We start from the raw sequence: 7,375 nt of genomic DNA, 5'->3' as shown, positions 1-7,375 counted from the left end.
GAGATGTCAACCCAAATTTCTGTCTATAGTGTAACCCACATACCAGGAGCACCAAGCGCAAGTGGAAAGAAGAAAGATGTCAAGAAGGCCATTCTGACCCAGAGGATTATCAATTGCAAGAATGGCCTAGCAGACACTGGTGTTCTAGTGTGGAATCTATGCAAATCCCTTCTCCACTTAAACAAAATGAAGAGGAAAAAGGAACTGAGGTTTGAAAGGAGATGAGAGAGATTCTGCCTAGTCACGGACATTCTCTCCAATCCTCAGATGTAGCAGGTGGTCCCCGGTTTCCACTATCAATTTTACCACCATTGCCTGTAAGTTTCACTCTGCCATCTCTTTGCAATTAAACTAGTAGCATGACTGATCACTTGGATCCATGCCTGGAAACCCAAACAATATAGATCAGTATTTCTTCCCTCCCCAGAAGGACTAGGAGAAATCACAAAGCTCCATACCATTTTTGGGACAGGTGGAAGACAGCTGTGATCCTTCAGAGCTGACCTATGCCATCCCTATTTTAGAAACATATTCAGGATCCCATTCAGGGCTGCAAAAACAAAGGAGAGCAATACATGAAGAGAAGATGCCAAATACCAATTTGTACGGGAGGAAAACGAGGATAATGGAGGACCCTCCAAGACCTACTCTCAGCCCTCGAAAAACTTCCTGTCTGGAAAACTTGACTTCATCAGGCATAACTTGTATTGATGCAAATCTTTCCATGGATTCATTTTATGATGCAACATAACCAGCACAGATTATATACTCTCTCTGTTGAGCCCAGGCTGCTCTGGACCTCTGGAAAGCAAAGACTAAATGAATACATGCAGAAATCTGCCTTTAATAGCTTAGCTGGTGTAACATTTTACTTGGGTTCATGAGCTTCTGAAATTACATTCTAATGCATTGACTCTGAATACAATAGACTGACGTGCTTCAGGTTTGCTTGAGCATAAGTTATTCTAGGGTATGAGACATGCATAATGCACTATCTATGGTGTTATACTGGTACTTGTTGCTGGAATGATCGAGGTGGAGTTTGAGTCTTCACTACAAAACCCAAGTTTTCAGGATTTACTGTGAGACTGCAGTAGCCTGAAACTTGATACCTTGCTAGCTCACATTCTTATTTTTATAAACAAAATCCTAGTTTTAGGGCCATTAAAATCAGCTTTCAGCAAGGCACTCAGGGAGGTTTTGGCTAGCCACTTACTATTGGTCCCCAGGAAGAGTGCAGTGCATCGCTTTTTAATGTCAGCTTTGACAGTGAGTTGATTAACTACGTTAGCACGTATGTGAAGAGAGTAAATAATTGCCAGCAATATTTGTACCCCAAAGCAGCGTCTCAACCCAGTGGCTAGGGATCTACACTGGCGTAATTCCTTATGCCAGGAGAAGGGTTATTAAATATACTGGCTTTACAGCCGGGATCTTGGTGGAAGGACCTTATTAAAGGCAGACTGGCCAGCCAAGAAAAAGCAGGAGAATGGGGACGTGACCAGGGTGGAAACCAAAACCACCTCCAGCCGAGCAGGCTAAGCTGCAAATGTATTTCTTGAATAAAAGGCCATGGCACATTTCAGTCCCTAACCCTGAAGGATTCATGCCACATCACTCCAGTTAATACGGGCACAGCCCCCAAAGCACCCATCTGAAAGACTTTGCTACACTAAACCCCAGGCCCTTCCATATTCCAGGGTGTCGGCATGGAAATCACGCTCCTCATCTTTGAGAAGCTAAGATTATTCCAACAGCTACTGAGACTTGTTTTCCAAACCACACATGGTCTTGTTCTGAGGTGGGAGCTTTGCTCAGCAGCCGGTGGACTTTAAGACATTTTCCTGCAACAACTATTATGCAACCATTTATATGCAAATCCTGAAGAGACTCTTTCCCTCGTTTAATAAATGAGTCTCTAAACCATCTCTATTGTCTGTCTCTTCTCCTTTAAACATAATGATCTATTTATGTTGCTTCCAAAGGTCAATTCCGAATTCTTCTTCCTTAACTCCAATCTAGCTGGTGAAGCATCGCCAGCACTCTAGAACAGCTCAGACACGGCCACCCGGAGATCTAAGTTTAACAGCATTCCATCGCCTGCTGACTGAATGCACCCTCATGCATGGACTGCCCGCCAAAGCAATCTTTCAGTTGCACCCCCAAAAGATGCTGCTGGCCAGTTAAGGGTCACCCATTAGAGAGAGACTCTTACTCCCAATTAAAATCCCTTGTCATCTATGATTCACCTTTTTTGGCCTGAGCAATCATCAGCTAACCCACTGGGAAGAGCTCGCCAAGCTGATGGCATCAGAAGCGTTGACCTACACTACTCTCCAGTCCTTGTCCAGACGCTGATAACATGAATATCTGCTCAGGCTACACTGCTGGGTCAGTTAATGAGACACACCTGAATGCACTCAGCAGACCTGCTGCAACTGTGTGAACTTCTGTGTCTTCCTAAAATGAAGCAATAGCTGGCAGGGTAGTTTGGAACAGGGGAAAGACAGTCGGAAAGAGGAGATATTTTCTTAGGATGCACAGGAGGCTTGGAAGGGGACAGAGGCAACCGGTATGGACAAAATACACAAAGACCCCCTTTACACACCATGGCAGTACAAAGGGACCTTAGAGTGTAATTTACTATCTCTAGGAGATACACCTCTCCGTTTAAAGAGCTACATGTGGCAAGCCAGTTCCCAGGCCAGGGGAAGCACTTTGCCGTTAGAAACCCTGCGTGTTACAGAGCTCTTTAATTATACTGAGAAAAGTAGGCAGAGTAAGGGAAATAAACAGCTTTTTCCTAAACGAATTTAGTAATGGCTACTAGCCCCAAATCAGAAATCAAATAGGTGTAGAACTAAAATAGAAAAAGTAAATATATTCAAGTCAGAGAAGTCTGTTTTCTTAACTCATCTAGCCCATGCCCTGGGGAGAGGACCAGGCAAGACTGTTCCTAAATCCACTAATGAGGTCGCCCGAACTAGCAGCAGACACTCTTCCTTGAGAGTCATCCGCAGGTACGCCATGGACTCTGCGTAACCAGAATAAGTGTCACTTCTCCCTCCCCTGAAGCACAACCAAACATAGGAGCAGGATGGAACAACCCGAGCACGGCAACCCACTGAGAACCATCCTCACTGGCACGACCTCACAGACCAGCTGCAGAATCATTTCCCTCCACTCAGCAGAAGCTGCAGGAAGTGGGTGAAAAGGAGGCCATACGTGACATGTGGCAGTCAGTAGCACAGCTGGGGAATAAGAACCCAGAAGTCCAGACTGAAGCAGGGCAGGAACCAGTTTCCTCATCCCACACATTTTTTGAGAGATCATTTTTTCCTGTCCTGAATGAGGACCCCCCAAAAAAAGTCAAAAATCTCAAATTTTCACAAACCAAAAATTCAAAACAAATTTCAGTTTGGGTCAAGCCAAATGCTTCGTTTTGACTTCAACCATTTTTGTTTTGTTTTTTCCTACTCTAATCTGCTTAAATTTCTAAACAAAACAAAAGTCGTTTCAGACCAGAACATTTTCATTTTAAGAGATGCCAAAACTAAATATTTCAACAACTTAAAAACCTTTTCTTCAACTTTTTTTTGAGTCGAGAAAACCCTCATAATTGACCCTTTCCCACAAAGAAATTAAGTTTCAACAAACTGGCATTTTTTTCAATGAAAAACCCAACCAGCTCTAGTCCAGTCCCATGATCCAACCACTAGCCCACCCTTACTCTGTAAAGGAAAGCAGTTCTCAGACCTCATTGCACCGTGACCCCTTTTTGACAACAAATCTACACAACCCCAGGAGGGGAACCAAAGCCCAAGCCCTGCTGCCCTGGTTGGAGGGAGAAGGGGGGCGAGAAGCAAAGCTGAAGCCCAAAATCTTCTGCCTTGGGCTGGGGGACATGCACAAGAAGGATGTGGATAAATTGGAAAGAGTCCAACGAAGGGCAACAAAAATGATTAGGGGTCTGGAACACATGACTTATGAGGAGCAGCTGAGGGAACTGGGATTGTTTAGTCTGCAAAAGAGAAGAGTGAGGGGGGATTTGATAGCTGCTTTCAACTACCTGAGAGGTGGTTCCAGAGAGGATGGTTCTAGACTATTCTCAGTGGTAGAAGAGGACAGGACAAGGAGTAATGGTCTCAAGTTGCAGTGCGAGAGGTTTAGGTTGGATATGAGGAAAAACTTTTTCACTAGGAGGGTGGTGAAACACTGGAATGCGTTGCCTAGGGAGGTGGTGGAATCTCCTTCCTTAGAAGTTTTTAAGGTCAGGCTTGACAAAGCCCTGGCTGGGATGATTTAATTGGGGATTGGTCCTGCTTTTTAGCAGGGGGTTGGACTAGATGACCTCCTGAGGTCCCTTCCAACCCTGATATTCTATGATTCTATGAACCTTAGCCCCCCTGCCCAGGCCTGAAGCGTTCGGGCTTCAGCTTCAGCCCTGGGCGGTGGGGCTTGGGCTTCAGCTTTGGCCCTGGGCCCCAACAAGTCTAACACCAGCCTTGGTGACCCCTTTAAAATGGGTAAGTCCCAACCCACAGTTTGAGAACCCCTGGTATAGGGCCTTCAACTGCTCCAAGGCAAATTTAGAAGCCAGAACTCCAGCTGCCTTCAGGATCCTTGCCATTACTTGTCACTAATCCTGTAAAGCACAGAGCAACCCGAAAGTCAGGCTTGTCTGCCCTAGCAGAAGCATAGATGCCTTTTTTACCTGCTTCACTGCTACCAAAGTGAATAGTCACAACCAACTGTTGACTTCACTGGAAAAGCCGTATAAACTGACAGCATGTTAGAAGCTCAGCTGCTGAGCTGACATGGGCAAATTGACCGGCCTCTTGAAACCATCTGGCAGCACCTGCACTTGGCCCTGGAAACTGTTAGCACATTTCTAATATGGATGGCCCTGAAACAAAATCCCAAATCCAGGTCTGAACCTAGCTCTACAACAGGTTGAATCCAGTCACTGGATTTGCATACACCAAACCATGTGGGAACTTTAGATATTGATCCGCATTTCATGCATCCCTGGCTTGGCATTCACACCCAGGGGACTGGCCATAGCAGACATTGTAAATCCCAAATTCCAGTTTGGGCCACCTTTAATTTCTAGTAAGAACTAGTGCTGTAGAAGAGATTATTTAAATATGGTGCTAGCAAACGTGCTACTTATGTATCCAGATGGAGGGCAGAGGGGACAACAGACCTGAGATGAAAAGAGCAGGGCATGTCAGGTCTGTCTTTGCTGTTCTTCAGCGCCGCTTTGTGGTAGGAAATAAAACGACGATATGCCCTATTTCGATGGACAGGGTCCCAAAGATACAGAATAAAAAGAGAAACTCAAGAAGCAGCGGCAGGGGCTAATGGAGAGAGACTTTTGCTGCTCATGCACTCACGGATGTGTATACATGTCCTAAGCATGCAGCCACAAGCATCTTATAAACTAGTTCCAAACAACAAGCTGCATCTACTTCTAGGAACGGGGTGAATGTTTTGAATATCACTCAAATATATACACTGGTCTTGATCTTTTGCTTATGCGAACCGTCCACAGTAATAATAAATCACTAGATCCTTTCAAAACTAGCAGAGGGCTGGAGGCTTGACCAACAGCTATGTATCTCCATTTATTAATAGCGCTCTCTCTAGCCATCTCTCTAATCTATTCATTCCAGTCCATTTTTAATCTGCCTATTTTTCGATCTATTTATCCAGCCAGCCATGCCATAAATAGCTAACTCTAGATCCCTTTACAATTCGTACAGAGATTAAATCCTTCTGTTGCTATCTAATCACTCTATCTCTGGAAAGACAAACACTCAGAATTTCTTCGTAGTTATTAAAGACACAGATATTTGAGTAGAAAACTCTGGTATCTGTCCATCTGTGTATGCAGACAGTGTATACATACTGCCCATGAACATACACTCCTATATATGCAGATGGCCATCTTAAATTAATAGGCTACACAAGGGTTGTATCTATCCTGGGTTTACTCAGAACAATAAATCCTCTTCCAGGAAAAATGCAACATACCCAAATGATCAAAAATCCCTATTCTATTCCCATTACATAATTCTATGTAATTAATTTCTGAACCTTTGCACACACAGCTGCCTGGCTGCATGTGAAGATGATGTCATTCCTACTAAGGCCAACACAACAAACTTGGTAAAACATTTCACATCCAGGGCAGACTAACTAATAGGATAACTGATGACACCTAAACTGAGGACACAATCCTCCATGGACGTGGAATCGCTTTCACTAGGAGCGGGAGCGGGCCTTAAATATTCACTGTATTGTGACTGCCTTTTCAAGGGCAACGATCAAATGCAGAGTATGAGCCTCGAAAGAGACACATTCAGCTGCTAGGGAGGAGAAGGTGGGAAGGCCTCTCCTCCTGCTCCAGTGGGGGTAACAGGCTGCAGAAGGTGCAGCTTCTCCTCTGTAATCAGTAGCATTGGGCAGGAAGATGTCGGGCGCAAAGGAGATGTTAATTGGTTTGGGACCAACTCCAAGCAAGCATCATTCTCTCTATGGAAACATACATTTTCTTATTCAGGGGAAAAACAACTGTAAGGTCCTCAGGTGACCTCTGAGCCTCCATTCACAGCTTTTTTGGACTAAAGCCCCTCACAAGAGGCCTTAGGCGATCTTCAGCCCATTGTGAGACCCAGATAACCCATGTATCTGTGTCACTGAAGACAAAACAGCTACCGCCCTATTTCTGGCACAAAATGCTAGGGGTTAGGGGGCACGATAGGGGGGAAGAGGGGAAACAAAAGTGCCGCCCCACTGCTTTCTGCCCTGGAAGACAGACCCACCTGCAGCTAGCTTAGGGGAAAAAAAAAAACATGATTCTGTAAAGTGAACACCATCTACCAAAGTGGACAAGATCGTTACGTACAACCTGAAGGAACAGGTCATCAGCTGTTTGGGCACAAACCAAGACCCCTGGGGGCCTGGGAGGGGTGGGTGAGAGAAGGAGTGACTCCCGTCCCCGTGGGGGCAGTAACTTCCCACCCCTTCACCAGTGGGCAACATGGTGCTTTTCTCCTTCTCCCAACCCGTTCCTTGCACCCTCCCTTCCCCCTCAGCTCCTGGGCTGGCGCAGCTGCCAGCTGGTTGAGTCAAGCCCCACTACCCCCATTGGTGGTGGTACCAGGGCTGTCAAGAGAGCTGGCGAGATGCCGCTTCTGCCAGCCTGGCTGGTACCAGAACTGTTGCTGCCGCCGCTGCCACTGGCTGTATCCCCCGTCCTGCCAGGTAAGGTGATGCCGGTGCCATCTGCCAGGCCCTGTGCCTGGGAGCACAGCTGCAGTTGCCCTCCCCAGCGCTGGGTGCCGGAGAGACCTGATTCCCGTTGCTTACA

This window comes from Caretta caretta, chromosome 25 (genome assembly GCF_965140235.1).
Source record: "Caretta caretta isolate rCarCar2 chromosome 25, rCarCar1.hap1, whole genome shotgun sequence".
Lineage (NCBI taxonomy): Eukaryota > Metazoa > Chordata > Testudines > Cheloniidae > Caretta > Caretta caretta.
This window is presented reverse-complemented; position numbering follows the sequence as displayed.